Source organism: Phalacrocorax aristotelis, chromosome 3, assembly GCF_949628215.1.
Source record: "Phalacrocorax aristotelis chromosome 3, bGulAri2.1, whole genome shotgun sequence".
NCBI classification, from domain to species: Eukaryota; Metazoa; Chordata; class Aves; order Suliformes; family Phalacrocoracidae; genus Phalacrocorax; species Phalacrocorax aristotelis.
Genome location: NC_134278.1, coordinates 113113994 through 113130433, shown reverse-complemented (window position 1 = coordinate 113130433; position 16440 = coordinate 113113994). Strand labels below are relative to the sequence as shown.

The following is a 16440-nucleotide window of genomic DNA, read 5'->3' as shown; positions in this document are numbered from 1 at the left end:
ATAGCCTTATCAAGCCAGTTAGTCCATCCTCTCTCTACTAACAGATTTTTCCTCATGTGGTACATTTTAAAGGCTTGAGGTTTGGGTTGTGGGGTTTCCCCCCTACACCCTCAGAGCTACTTTTAAAATCCCAAGTGTCAAAGTTCCTATCAGCTCCCTTAGGAGACTATTCCACAGCCTAATGCAGCTTGCTGTTGGGAAATCTTTATGTTCAGCCTAGAGCTAGTTCTTGAAAAATTGAGGAGGCAAAAACAAAGAGGAAAAAAAAATCTTATCCAACAACTCTGTAGAGCAACTTCTAAAAACAAAACTGAGCCTTCATGTTTCCTAGGACATATTAGCGCTTCTGTAAATGGTTCTATTAGAAAAAGAATCAGTGCAATTTTCTCTTGGGGGCAGGTTTCACTTTATCCTATTACATTATACAAACCTAAGAATTCTGGTCTAACAAAACAAACAAAACAAAAAGATCAATAGGGTAGAAATGAATATGGTGATCCCAGGAAGAAAGGCAATGCAGTCTGTCTTTCTTATATTCCAGGTCAAAACACAGTGTTCAATGGCTATGCAAGTAGACAGTCTCCCAAAATAAATTAATTTATTTAACCAGTATTCAAAACACAGAGAAGAGGCTGGAGAACTGTGGCTAAAGAATCCCCTCCTGGGACCCAACTAGTTGATAAAATAACTCAAAACTTCCATAGGTTTTCAAACTAGCTCGAAAACACCTGAAAAAAGGTGTTATCAATTCAGCCTAAGGAAAATTACACCATTAAATTACTGGAAATAAATACATATTTTAGTATCTTCTACCACATTTAGTAGATTTACTTTACATACATACGCCAGTCTTCTGATGTTCTTATGTACCAAGACTTGAGAATTCTATTTATGGCTCATAACTAAAGAAATTTAACACAAAAAGATGCATCAGCCTCAAGAAAGAGGCGAGCTCCAGGTCCTGACAATGGTTAACTCTTCACCAGTCCTTTAGTTCCCCCTATCCTTTTTCTCTCAGTTTAGAGCATTCCCTCTATTCTTTTCTGTCTGAAAAGTTTCTCCCTTGAAGGATCCTCCCTTCGCATCAGCAAAAACTCCCCTGGAGATGCAAGGCAGGTACCAGTGAATTATTCAGCCCATAAAAAACTCAGGTCAGTCAGAGACTAAATGCACACAAAAAATCCCAAATTAAAGGAGTACAGAGTATAGAAACCATATCTGTTCATCAGTCAGAGATCTGCTTGAAAGAGTTTCCCTTATCTGCCACACCTAATTTGTTACAGGGATTGAGCCTGATATGCAGGAGCTCAGACTTCTGCACCATCAGGAACCACAACCTTCCAGTAGACTCCCCTTCTATACATCTAGAGGTTATCATTATTAGACTTTCAGATCAACAGTTTCTCAAAAGAGAAAACTAAATACTCTTTCTCCTCTTTCCAGCTTAAAGAGACCTGTAATACAGCTTGACCTTTTCTTCCAAGAAGTAAGTACAAGCCTACCTGTTCCAGCCACCAGAACTCAACAGCAAACCTCCAGGTGCTCCCACCTACACAGTCAACCACTACAACAGTAAAGAAACCCAAGCTGCAGATAGAACAATTCTCACTTAACAAGGAGTGAAACACTATAAAAGCTATCTGAATTACTCAAGCCAGAGACTGTGATTATATCAGCTTCCTTTCCAAATCAGGGTTGCTAATAACTTGGTAAATTCAGCAGTGAAGCTCTGTCTCTATATCATGGTAGAAGATCACTGTTTCTGCCCACACTTGTAAGCACTGAGTAATTAACAGCTCTTTGCACCCTGTCGGAATACAGCTGTGGGCTCAGCCAAACACTGCATCCTACAGCCATGAAGACTGTAAGAATCAGAGTAACCTGAGTCAAATCAGTCTGAACAAATCTCAACTGTGTTATGCCTATGGTATATCCAGCACGGTATCTTGTCTCTGCTAGGAGTCAATAAGGGAAACCAAACAAAAAGACTTAAAAGCAATGGAAACCTACAGTGAAAATTTCCCAGAATACTCTCTATCCTGGCCTCTTAACTGCTTGTGGTCCAGCTAACATTGTTAGCTGAAGATACTGTCTTTGCATATAAAAAACCTGTTTGTCTTTTGTTTAGTTCTTCAAGTGGTCTATAAATCAAGGCAAACACTTAGCAACTGCTACATCCTCAGGAAAGGGTTTCACAGCTTTTCACAATCCCAAGTAGAGAAATGCTTTATTTTGTTTGGTGGTTGCTTTTTTTTTTTCTGGACCTGTCACTTGCCAGTCTATTCTGTTGTCCTCTAAGACTTGTATTAAAAGAGACAAGGAACAAAGTGTCTTTCATAGTCTTAGGTATCTTTATCATACCAAGCCAGAGTAAATCCCTTCCAAGCTGAGTAGTAAAAAGCTATTCAGTCATTCTTTGTGCAAAACCTGCTCCATACATACACCCAGGCTGCCCTTCTCTGCATTTTTCCCAGTTCCTCTTCCAGGACCAGGACTGTTTAACATCATTGATAAGAACCCTGAAGTCACTCAGCAGCTCAAGCTGGACCTAAATGGGCTGTTGCAGACAAACAGGAAATTGTACTGGGTGACCCCCTTTTGTGCGTGCCTAGACAATGACCAATTTACTGTCACTGGATAATCATCTACTGTACCTACAAAGCAGTACTGCTTTGTACCAACCAGAAAAGCTCACGCAGCACTTTCCATGGATGTCCAGTAGTTTTACAGGGACAAAACCCCTAAACTTTTAATTCCTGAGGGGTGGATACAGGAAGATATTTTGGCAAATAAGGAGGTGTTTGTGGCATCAGCCAAAACCTCCTCTTTCTTCTGCCATTCTATTTCATCATACAGAAAAATAAATAAAATCATGAATGAATCATCACTTGAAAAAGTCTCAGGAATTCACAGATAACAAGTGCATTGATGACGCAGTGAATAAACTATATTTAATGAATACTACTGTTCTTCTCTTATGGACTACGTGAACAAATCATAGTGATTGTATCTGAAGATTTATTGTTGCTTTTCATCTCTGCTGTAGTCACATACCAGAAGCTTTCTCATCAAGAAAAACATGTTACCATGCTGCTGCTGACTGCATGATGAGGGGAGTTAGAGTGAGACCTTAAAAGTAGCAGTTTTTCACAGGTAGTGCATCTTCATTCAACTGAGTGTCATGGGAGACAGAGTATGTCTGAGTAATTATGGGAATTATCAGTGCAACTAGCAGACATTCAGGACAACCACCCTGTTTTGGGTAACTGAGGTCTGGACAGCTGAGACTGTACTGTAGTCTACAGAATAAGGGACTAGTAGTTCAGCCAGATGACACTGAATGTGAAATGGGTGGTTGACTGCTGCAGTGCAGAACCTTCTTGGGTTTGATGGCATTTTTTTTTGTTTGTTTTTCAGTGCAGACTGAAAGGCAGACCTGTAGAAGTGATAAGGAAAAACTCTGATCAAGGGACTTAAGAATTTTTTTGCTGGGTTTATGCGAGTAATTACAAATGTTGTAGACAATTAATTCTATTTGGGTTTCCCATATTCACCATTTATAAGCAGTTTTGCTGGGGTAAAATAATGATATCAGTAGAATTTCTCTTAGTATGTATTTCTTCAGTAATTCAGTATGACAATTCACAATAATAAGTAGAAAATATGTGAAGAAGATTGGGTTTGCCTGGACATATACTTGGAAGATTTCTAGCATCCTGAGAAAGATAGGAAGCTAAGTATAGCTATTTCTGCATTTCTTGGATAATTTCAGATGCCAGTATATCCACATCCCTCCTAAATGACTATTAAATAAACCCAGCAAAGACAAACAAGAAGATAATACATGTGATGACTATGTTTTTCAACACTCTCAAAGCATGTAAACAAATGTACAAAAGGGTTTGGTGGCTTCTACTTTAGCTAATGCTTGCTATTTGAGTACTGTTTTCATAATAGTCTTTCTGAAATGAAAAGCCTAAATGAAGCTCTCCAGTGGGCTTATTCTTGTAGGCATAGATGACTGTTGCTGGTGCTGCACAACTCTGGGATTTGGTCTGGTTTCCATTTCACCAGTTTAGCACTACTTCACCATTGCCTAAACTGCATCACATAGACGCCCAGTTTAATGGACGACCTGATCAACAGCTCTGCTGTAGACACTGCCTGTGATCATAGACTAGTTTTAGCCAAAATCCATGTCCCATTTTTCTCACTTATAGACTAGTAACCCAATTTACATGGAAAGTGCCAAGGGTCAATTTATTCATATTTGCTCAGAGTCCTGAGTGGAAGATGCACTAAAAGTATACCAAGCTGTTACTGCAGTGTCAGCATACTAATACACAGTCCCCAAAAGGTCTCACTCTAGGAAGATTTTGACTTAAATCATTAGGAACTCCTCATTCCCCTCTCCCATGACTAAAGAGATGAATCACCTGTTAAGGCTAATCCCTAACACATGTAAAAGTGGAATAGAGGTTTTAATTTTTAAGCATAAGATAATATGAACCATGTATCATTTCCAGTACGAAGAGCACTGAACTGCAGCATGCGGCTCCTCTACCACTGAAAACTTTCTATCTTTCACTTTTTCAGCTCCTTCGACTTTTCAGTTCTCATAAAGGCATTGAGGTGAAGCCTTGTGCTTATCCTTTTTAATTCCTTGTTGATCAGCCGTGTGTGTCCCCTCACCTCCCATTGCTTCTGTACAGCTAAAATTCAGAGGCTAATTCTCTCCAGAGATTAGGAACTGTGATGGCCTGCTTTGCCACAGCCCAAGCCTCCCACTCCAATACCATGTGTTTATTGCCATTCTACCTTCATATTACCTGCCCTGTGAACTTTAAATAAAATTCAGCATTTTTACAGGCTATTTTGAGAAATCGTTGAACTATCTGTTCACTTTATGCATAATCATCCACAAAGAACAAACCTACTAGAGCAAGAAAATAAAAAGTGAGAAAGGAGGAAAGAAAAATTCTACAATGAGAAGTGGTACCATTTCTGTATGGCTATCAGCAGTCCTAACAATGTTAAGAAAGCCTGATTTTATCAGAAATTGAGAGACAAGTATGATTTATTAAGATTAGACTCTTTATAATTTGGAAAGTGTCTTTTCCAGAAAATGCAAAAGTTTATTTTCTGTAAAAAGAGCACAAAATTCCACATAAAACCTTTTCGCATGATATAAACTTCAATTTTATTTTAAAACAAAACCCACAGGCATTCCACCTGAAAATATATATATTAAAAAAGAAAAAAAGGCAAAGCAAGATGCTGCTGAATAACCTCCTTCCCCCTTGCCCCACCCCCCATATCCAGTAAACTAGTTTGGACACAGCCTATTCCCTCATGAAAAAAGTTGACTGGAAGTTCTTCATCAGTTCTCATTAAGTTGTGTCTCTCCTTTTGCCAAAAAAGGGTTACTTCCCTGATGTATCCTTCATCTTCACTAGTCTATAAACACTTCATAAGCATCAGTACACTTAGCCTTAAGACAGGTCTCTGACATATGTTAGTATTATCTCCCATTACAAAAGCAGAAGTGAAAAGCAAAGTTTATGCCTATGGCCAAGAATGGATCTAACCATACGTGCACACATACACGGCATGTGTATATAAACATACCTGCTTAATGATTTGAAAAAAGGAATTAAATGGCATAGAAAGGAATTGAAAATGGTTTTTGAGCAGACTTGTAATGTTTTATTCAAACAGGAGGAAGATACTTTGTTTAAGTTGGACTCATTTAACCTTTCTGAAAATATTTATTGATTCTGAAGTGGAAACATAATTGTGAATTATCAGAGCATTTCATTTCAAATTACCATTTCCATTTCAAAAGCGACCTAACATATAATATATGAAAGGGGGAAACATTTCCCAAATTAAGCAAATTGTAATCATGAAAGTTGTCCTCCCTTTTTCTTTGCAATCAAGTGTGTGGTTTTGGCAAGTTTTACTAGGTCCTCCATAGACTGTTTCTTGCAGGCCTACTTTGACTTTAAAACCAAAACCTTCATTACAAGGGTACGCTTCCTCCCTGAGTTTTTTTCCTGGTTTTGTCCTACAATAAATGAATATACATTTATACATATAGATGTCACAGGGGCTGGTACTGCCATTGCTTTCCATTGTGAGATGCTGGGATTCACTGGATATCAATATTAAAATGCACTTAATGCTATACAGTCTACATTTTATTTTTATTAATTTTTCATGGTGGCTAGGAGTATTGATTTTTAAAATATTTGTTATGATTTAATCCTTACTTCATTTCTTATTTCATCCCAGTTTTTTCATGTATATTTGGCAAACAAATGGCTCATATTCTAGCCATGAGTGATTTGCCAACTACTAATATTCATGATCTGCTTAATCACTGTTCATGTTGTGTTCAGATTGTTGGTCATCCTAACCAGGTGTGATACAGGTGCTGCTGCTTCTCTGAATGACTAAAACACTTAAAACATGAACATTTGAAAATCAAACCAGTCAAACAAATCTCAGTAAAATTAATGGGAGTCACTAGAATCCAGGTGACAAATATCATTTAATGTGACCCGAAGCTTAGCATCTATCAACAGAATCATAAGGAGCCATCTTCTTCCTGGATATCAATTTCCAGATGTCTGCTGGTAAACTCACAAGTGCTTTTCTTATCTGAGATCAGCATGATTTTACTACCTGATGACCTATAAACATTCAGCAATATTTGTTACTCTATTACAAGCAATCAAAAAAGAATTTGTGTTGGCAAGGTAAATGGTTTTATGTTTTTCCTTGTAAAACTACAGAAATAAACAAAAAATTAAATTTAAAACACCCTCAACAATAAAAAGACCCCAAGACATGTTATAACATAAATTTATAGCTACAGGAGAAACTGTTTTGAAGCAAACTAGAAATTATTCTGAGAATGACAATCTGAGATTCCATATTAATTCTTTCCAAAGAGTTCTCAGATAATGCTTTGTTCAAATGTCAGAAAGGCTCTGAAAATTCAATCAGGAATAGAAGGAAGGGAGACAAAGGTTCAAACCTGTGTTCTTTTGTTCTTTGCCACCTATGACTAAAGGCTCTGCAAACATGGCATAATCAACTTCGGGCATGAACACAGCCCGGCTTCTCATTTTGAAATACTGTGGCTGAAGAAACAGGTTTCTGAAAACAAACCTGGTTTGCTGGGGACTAAGATTTTCTGCACAAATGAAGTCTCAAGCTGCAATTTGCCTTTTACCTAAGCCATCAAGATAAGACATATTTAGGAAGAACAGCTGGCTGCAGAGTTTATTTTTGTTCTTTATGTACTTGTCAATATAAAGAAAAAAGAGGGAATGATTGTGAGAGCATATGAGTGCAACTACATCACACACTAAACTTGGGAGCCTTTTTTTTAGGTGTTTGTAAATGATGTTTGATTTCCATAATAGGACTTTTCTGGAAAACTGAGCTTTTAATGTATACATTAAATTCATCATCGTTCCATGATAAAACAACACATGCTATCAAAAAAAAGAGTTGAAAGCAATTCCTTGAAATGAACGTGATTAGACTAACATAAGATAATTAAAAAACCTCTGTAAGTAATAGAAAGAGGCACCACAGCCTAACAAAGGCCTAATTCTTAGGTCTTTTGCCAATGTCTGAAAAAGGCAGTGGTGTGTATGTAAACGCTAGCCCAACTAGGTCTCCGTTTCAGTTAGGTCACTACATGATCCATCTGTGATTTAACACTAACTACAACATGGGAGTATTGGGATGTGTCAAATGAGAGGATGAGATCAATGAGCCGTGCTGGAAAGAACTGCAGCAGCTGTTTCTTGGCCTGAGGGCATTAGTTATTTTTAAATGTAAATCCTATAGTTGAGAGGAGCGTAATTTTGATTTTTCCATTATGTGGTAGGACACTGATGTAGGCTAAAAGTCACCAATGCACAGAAAATCACCATGTCCTATCTCAGCCTTCTTGCAGGAGGATTGATTTCTTCCTTTTGTTGGCACAATCTTAAATGCAGGAAAGTTTCCTGAGCCACAAACCCACAGGGTCATCACAGACTTTTGTCATGCCGTTCGCAGAATTAGGCACATGAAAAAAAAGGTCATAGAGGAAAAAAACCCACTCAGATGGGCATGAAATATAGCCATTTGACTTCCAGTGCAGAAAAGAAAGATCTCAGCCCGTCAACTGCCCTCTTTGGAAAAGATACTATATAAAGATGAACCTGTCACGTTTTAGAGGGTTTCTCACATTAATTTAAAAGCTTGTCGCTAGGTTCTACTAAGAATTAAGGGGAGGGGTTATAATTATTAATGAGTGACTCTCATGCTTACTGGTGATAAAAAATTCTGTGTGTGCAGTGCTAAGGAAAAACAAATAAATAGCATCCTCATTCCACTCATTGATTCAGGGACATGAAAGAAAGATGGAGAAAACAGAAACAAATACACAAAAGGCTTGAATAATTGTTTCCGTGTTCACCAAAAGGCTAAAACAGGTTAGATGTGACAAATAAAGCACTCCACAGTGGCTCAAGGAGGGATCAGCTACACACAGTATGACTAAAGACACATACCATAAGCCCTTCTTTAGCTTAACCTGATATCCTGGCTCAGCGGCAAGAAGGGTTGTACAACTATGTAAAGAGACAGAGATTTTCTTAGCTGTACCACTGCTGATTCTTCTTTCTTCCTTTCTTCTCATCCTACAAAAATTTCTTCAGTCTTTCTCCAAACGTCATCCTCTCTGCCCTCAGTGCGTTTGCTCTCGTAAATATCCATCAGACTTCTCTTCAGCTCCTCTGCTTTGACCCTCTGCCAGTAAGGCTAGTTCTGTCCAGTTCACATGAAACTGCTGTCACCCACCCCTGGACGTGAAAGAAAATGTCATTTACTGAGGCATTTGGAACTACTTCTCTCACCAGCCGGAGGATCGTAAGGTCCAGTCAAGGGTAGGGTGCTGGAAGACCATAGACAGGGGAAAGCTCATCCTCTGTGAGACTCCTGGCCACACTGTGTAATTGTGAAGACCCTCAGTAACCTTCCCCCTCACCTCAAGAAGATATCACTGGCAAAATGCATCTGGGGAGCTGTAAACAGAAGATGTAGCTTTGGTGATAGGGAAAGGTCACATTGTCCTTGCAAAGCAGAGGTCAGCTGAAGCGTTCATGGCTTGGTCTGCTACTTAGTCATGTGAAGTGGGATTAGAAAATACTTACATACCTCACAGTAGTATTTTCCAAGCAAACTGAGATTTTTCAGGGATAACTGCAAGATATTTTGATGACAGGTAGCCTGCAAAAAATCCCTTTGATCCTCTCCTCCATGAGAATTTCTGGGACATAACACATTTTCCTGTGGAACATTTCCAGGGAAGGCAAGTTATCTGACCTGACTACAGGGAGAAAGTGCAGTCAATAATTTGGAGAGCAAGGAATCAGTGTAGTATCCTTATTTAAAAACCAATATACAGTAAATACAGTGATAACATTCACTTACACTGGAGATAACGTACAAAATGCCAGCTAGCCATCAGGTTAGGGAACCAATGCAATGGTCTTGGTCCAGGTAAGTTATGTTCTATCAATTCAGTTTGGCTTTTTTCTTTTTTAGTTTACTACACTTGTTTCACATACAAACCGTGCAGAGCTTTCTGAGTATCACATGTATTTACCTAGTCACAGGAATATTCACAAAAGGAAGGAGATCAGATGACTACTGAAATGATTAGGAAGCTTTTGATTTTTATCTCTGAGGAGACAGGCATTTGTTGTTGGCTGCTTTCAAACCAGACAGGGACTGCTGAGTGAGCCACAACAGGCATTTTTTTTCCTCTTGACTTTTCCTTTTGCCGTTTGACTGCTCATCATTTTCATTCCATACTGAAAGGGCAGATAGATACACTTTTTTTAAGGCTGTTAACAGAGGGATCCGATATAAATTCTGGCACAGTCAGTTTTCCCTTTCTAACACACATACAGGTGCTGTCCTTTCACTGATACCACAACCCATCCATCCTGCCAATGCAACAGAGGATGCAGCATGTTTAAGATATCCTCTTTTCCTTTCCTCTTCTTAATTTTTATCTTTAGGCTGTAACAAAAGAAGGATTACTCATTCTGACTGACTTCAGTACACTGAAGATTTTCTGAGGAGCCTAGACATGACAAGAGAATGGTTAAGAACTCTCTGCACCTGGTGCCATTTTGAGCTCCCTTGCTCCTCAGCCTGCCAAAGCAAATTGCAACTCTAAGGGCAGGAGAGGAAAGATTCCTTACTTCCTCACAAGCGTGTGCTTTTCCTCCAATATCACATGTGTCCAATCCCCATAATCCATATGGCTTGATGATACTGAGGTCTTCCGAATTCTGTCCTTCTCCCAAAAAATCAACTCAAACTCTACAGTCTTAACTGAACAGTTGCAGCAATTTGTCCCAGTTCTGCACATAAAGACTTACCTTCAGCCCTGACCTACCTCCTCTGGCTTCAGGGAAAGAGTCACACTGATAATTTTCTGCACCAGTTCCACACACCTGTTTTCCAGGGATTTTTCAGCACAACATTAGCTCTATTAAAATAGAGAAGGTGCTTTCAGATGTCATGTACTTTTTGTTGATTTTTTCCTTAATCCAGCTTTCTGTTCTGCTCAGAACCTACACTGGCATGCACTGGGATGCACCTGTCCTACATCTCACCGGCTGACCAACCAGGGTCCGGGACCCTTGATTTACTGCTATTCCAGGGCCCTCTCCTTATCATGAGGGCCACTTAACACACTACAGTGATAGCAGATCTGCCAGAGGACTAGACACCAGTTCCTTCCTGAAGAGTGATTAGCAGAAGCCTCCTAAACGCTTCATTGTACCACTTATACTACGGCTGCAGCCATCCTCTCAAGTCTACATTTATTTAGCTGGCTTATCCTCTCAGCACATAAGTTTTCCATAGCTGGAAGAATGATTTCAAGAGCAGACACTCAAAGGCCTTGATATTTCCCAGCACTTATTGGCAAGATGCTCCTGGAATAATCTCACTTGGCCAGGTAAACTGACTTCCAGGTAGGGCTTGGCAGACAAAAGTTTTCTGGTCCCATGAACTGAAATGGAAGTGCTGACAATTTACTTGGGACAAACTGAGATAGAAAGCATGCAAGCCTTCTAATAAGCTAGAAATATTTTGTTCCAGTTCAATTGACAGATTTGCTTGTTATTTAGCAAAATGGAATTTGAGCATGGTTCCTTTTATGTTCAGGTATTTTCAGTTTTCATATAAAATACACAAACTGGAAAGAAATAATAAAATTTATCTTCCAGAAAAAAGTAAGATTGTGTGTTCTGGCAACTTTCTCCCTACAGTTTTTTCAGTCAGGAAATTCATAAAACTGACTATTTCCCAATCATGTTTCATTCTGATAAATCTATATTTTGCTGAAAAAAAACCAAGAACATTTATCATTGAAAAAATCCCACTCAACTCTGCCTTCTGTGTAGGTCAACAGGGATTCTGCATAGGACCAGTCCCTGACAGCACATCTCTTCCTTTTCTCCCATGTTTTCAAATCAGCATTTTTTTTAGCTTTTTTTTTTTTACTGAAAAGAGGTTTTCTGACTTTTGCTGCCACTGCTCATTTCATGTGCTGAAGTTGGCATCTTGGATTTGTCACAAATCTTTTCCCATGAAGATGAGGATGTCATCAGAGACCCAGATCATGGTCAGGACAGAGCAAATGACAGGAATAGAGAAAAATTGGAAGCACTGTCATGCAAATATTCTGAAGTATGGAGACAACCGCTGCTCCTTGGGAAGCAGAAATACTTCTAAATGACATGCCTTTTTTCCAGTTTTCCATGCAGCATCACTGTGGGCCATTTAATGACAAGTTTACATCTGTGAATTTCATGCCAAGGTTTGACAGTAGCCCATGTAGGAGGTAATCTGAGTTCCTAGAAGCAGAGCTTCCCTCCCTGCTATGCATCCTGGGTGGAGGTGGGCTGGGCAGAGAGTGACAGCTGGCCCTTCACTGAAGTGCTGCATCACACTGGGTGATTTGTTACTATTCCAGCACGCTCGGATGAAACCTTGTCTTTTGTCACAAGTCTCAGTTGATGACTGGAAGCTGTTCAGCACCCTGTGAACACACGCAGTTCTGGATACTGATAGAGTAAATCCCAGCACCTTGGTGAGATCCTTAGTCACAATAATTGAAGCCTACATGGTTAAGGTAAAGAGGAAACATAAAGGACGCAGCAGTGGCCCATCTGGTGTTGGGCAATGGATTCCACAGTCATCAGGACTGGCTTGAAGAATGTCTTCCTTCTGCGTTTCATAGCTAGTGTTACTGCTTTTCAGTCCAGCACCTAGAGGACAGTTACTCTTTCCACAAAAACAAACATGATGACACACTAGGACAAACCCAAAGAAAGTAAGGCTGAGTGCTCAGGTCAGAAAGAAGACTGAGTACACACTTGGAACAAACTACCCTTTTTTCCCACAGGTGATTTTTGTAGGTCAAGACTGAAATTCATTAGCAATGCAAAAAGGGGTCTGGGGCTGAACAGGCACTGTCATCACCCCCTTCCTTCCCTCTATGCATGTGGATAGCAAATGCAGCCTTGAGGGTTATTAGTTTGCAACCCCTTGCAGGGAGGCAGATTCATTCTAAGGCACCTGAAGTATATTCCTGCCTTCTACCTGTTAAACCTTGACAAGTTTGCATCAGCTTCCCATTTTGGATTTTTCTGCCCACAAAGAAAAAAAAAAATAGAAAAGGGGATCAGCTGAGTCTAACAAAATTGTATTGCAAGGTTCAGTCAGTGGCCAGAGTACTCTGCAAAGAGAGGGAGCAGGAGCATTTTCACAGGGATTGCCAGGAAGTTGTCAGCTCAGATCCACCTAAGCAGCAGGCAGAGCAGAGGCTGTGGGGCAAAGCTACAGGTGCCATTTGTACTTCCCATTGGGAAAAGTGATCAGTTAAGTTCCAACTATAAGTTTAAACAAGAAGCCTAATGTTGTGAAGAACGGTGTGGGGCAGGGGGGTAGCAGAAATGGAGACTCTGATGGTGGGTCATATGTCTCACCCTGCACAGTGCAACTGGGGACGCCTGCTTACCTGCCTGCCAGTGCCCTGCACAGCCACATACTGGGGCACACTGGGCCCAGAGTCACCCTAAAGAAAACAGAGCTGTGTTGGGGAGAGCAGGACAGACATTGTCTCTGATCTGAGAGGTGATACAGATCTTTCATGGATTATGAGGTTAAAATGGCTTGTTTGAGTAAAACGACTCTTTTCTTCCTGCCTCCTAGCATTGCTGTTTATTTTTTATTGCATCTCCTCTCTCCCTGAGGATTAGTAGCAGTTTCAGGGAAGGTCTGAAGCTCTGCTTTGCGCTGCAGCTACGAGCAGAATGCACACAAAAAGCACTCTGTTGTGCTCAAGTGGCGATCTGTAGGCAATGCAAACTAACCACCAACCCAGGGCAAGCTGTAAACAAGGAAACTGTAACCAGCCTGAAACATGGCAAGAGTAAAAGTAACTGTCCGTCTCTCCTCCCTCTCAGCACAAGCTCAAATCTGCCTTAGTACAGCAGGGTCCAATAGAAAATTGATACTCTGCATGGCAATGTTTCCTCTTTGCTGAGGAACAGAAAATACCAGTGACAATTGTGTGGTGTCTGCTGGACTTATCCCCAGTGAGCATTGTATAATAAAGTTTAAAAATGTCAATTTAATTAAGTGTGACTTTATAAACTTAAGTGATGCTTACTGTTTCCCTTTAGAAGCCAGTCTCTTCTCATCAGAAGAGTTATTCTGTCCTATTAATTCCAAAGATGGGGTAGGTAAAATAAACCTTACTCTTCTTAATATCTCCATGGCACTGCCCCCAACAAAAACTAGATCAGCCCTGGCAAAAAATGATTCTTGCTTTAAATCAATACTATTTGCCTCCTTTGGGTAGGAGTTACCCAGTGTAAAAACCCTTCCTTGCATACATTACCACAACTGACCACTTTACATTTCCAGTTTACTAATCCATCATACAGGGACTTGGTGACTTAATCACTGATATCCGCTCTCCCCTTTAGTTTCTTTCTTGTTGTATTCAGTCACACACTTGTTTTGTGATACAAAAGTGTGCATGTGTCCATGCAAGTCAGGGAGAGACTCAGTTTCCATTTTGCTACATCTTGTCCTGTGCTGCCATTTAAGTGCTTCCCCCCTCCCAAATTCTCAGTGCACTTAGTCTGGCAGAGAGCATATATGTCTGATGACGTCAGACAGACATGACATAGCATACACTTGCTTGTGTACCCCATTCCCTACATGCCCACCTTGCCAATTCTGGATGTCCATCATCAGTGGCACCACCTTACCAAGAACACCAACCTCTGTGACAGCAGACACTGAGGTGAGTGGCCCACTGCCCCTCCACTCCCCTCACTTCCTTCCCTTCTCTAGATGTTCTTATGCCTTCCATTTCTTCACATGGTATTTGCCAATGTCCCCAGTCTTTTACTCTGTGTTTTTATGTACAGTAGAGTTGATCTGTCCAGCAAAGTTCTTCCTTAGCTTTGCAGGATCTACTAATTCCTCCAGAAAGCTGAAATCACTTTCACAGCCTTTATTGCTCAGTTTTTCCTGTGTTAGAAACCAAATTATTATCCTTTCTTTCAAATCTCTTTCCATCACTGTTTCAAAACTGCCATGGAAATATCCCTACTGACACTTAAAATAATAAATATTCTTTTTGAACTGCCTTTTCATGCCGAGAGGAGCAGAAACCAAACTGAGATTCATTTCTCTACATGAACAATCTTATCTAAGCTAGCATGAAAGGGAAGATAAAGTTATACATTCTCCAATGCCTTAAAATGCATGACAAGAGATTTTTTGCCATCAGAGGAAACTATGTATAAATGATTTGTGTACATATTTATATATAATTTACATTATAACTATATAGTTTATATATACATATGAAAAAAACCTAGCACTTACCTTTGAGAAGTAACATTTATCCCAGGTTTGGTAAAATATTCTCAGACAGGCTCTTAGACCTTATTTCTATGCCATGCATCCTTTTTTCAAAAGAAGATATAATCAGCAAAATCCTGGTTGATCTCTAGCAAACCAAAATGCAGACTTGATTGTTTTTCAGATGCAGCCTGATTCAGTAAAGTCCAAGTGTGTGAATCCCTGAGATTCCTTTTTCAGTAATATCCAAAGCACAAAAAGGGGAAAGGGAAAAAAAAAAAAAAAAGAAATAAGGAAAAAAGTGATAACTTGTTCTTTTCTTGTTTGGTTTAAAAAGCCCAGTCTTGGAGGACTAAGCAGCCTGCAGGCTTTTCAAGCATCCTGATCCTAGTGCATCCCAAGGTAACACATGCATTTTGGTATTGCAAGTCTTCAAGTTCATACTAGCAAGCTCAGCTTCTGTGTATGTGCGTGTGTGTTGGGGAGGGGGGTCGAGCTGTATCGTTGTGGGGAGAAGAGAGACAGGGAGATACACACACGCAGAGATGGAAAAAAAGAAAAACAGCAAACTGGAGTGATCTCACAAAGTGCTCTAGATGGCAGAGCCTGCACGGCTTGTAAGACAAGCAATGTGCACACACCAAAAAAAAAAAAAAAAAGGAGAGAAAGAGAAACCCGAGAGAACTAGCAGGCAGCTTCAGGAATTTCTTCTTACCTCTTCTGACGAAGCAACATACAGCAAGTGCTTTGTGCTGCATAGGAATCCTGGTAGGCACGACTCAGTCAGTTCCCTCACTTCTGAAATAAACAAATACGTAGCATAGGAAGGGGAAGAAAATCAGAAACCAGAGGAAAGAAGGGTATGAAAAGAGGCTGTTAAAGAAATAAGAGTGTTTGGGAGGAGGCTTGAGTGGGTGGGAGGCGAATAGTTGGTATGGAAAGAGGCATCCAAACTCCTGGTCTTAATACAGATTGGCTCTGTAATTATGTGGCAAAGCACTGCCTTCTAAGCCATTGCGTAATAATAGAAACCTAAGCTGTGTAGACACAGCCTGACATGCTAAATCCTCAGGAGCTACACTCAACATTTGTCAGTGAAAAGCGTGTCAGTTCTCTGGGGGCGGGGGAAGCAGAGGGAAAAGGGAACGGGAGAGAAATTTTACTGCAAAGTGCACGAGCTGCAGCTGCAAAGAGCTCTTAGATGGGCCAATGCCTGAAATGTTATAGTGGAAGTTGTATGTATCTGTATCTATATAGGGAGAGACAGATAAATACAGTAATGCTGTCAGCTCCATTCATGCTATTCAATGCTAGAAAAATTTTTACTTGCTGTATTTTAGTAACTTAAATGACAATAAGAAGAGCATGTACAAAGGTTCTCTGTGATAAATATTATTATTTCTAATGTTGGTGGCAAGAAGTAGTTCTCCCTTTGTATTGAAAGGTACTGGAAGGTCTAAATAAAACCTG

General features: G+C 39.9%; 1 protein-coding gene across 1 annotated transcript in view; it reads right to left on the bottom strand.

Annotated features, from left to right (window-relative positions):
• Positions 1-16050, bottom strand: part of LRFN2 (leucine rich repeat and fibronectin type III domain containing 2) — a 162546-nt gene extending 146496 nt beyond the window's left edge. Inside the window, exon 1 of the mRNA XM_075089125.1 lies at positions 14995-16050. The gene's annotated coding sequence lies outside the window, so the exon portion shown is untranslated. The remainder of the gene's footprint in view (positions 1-14994) is intronic.
• Between the last annotated feature and the right edge of the window lie 390 nt (positions 16051-16440).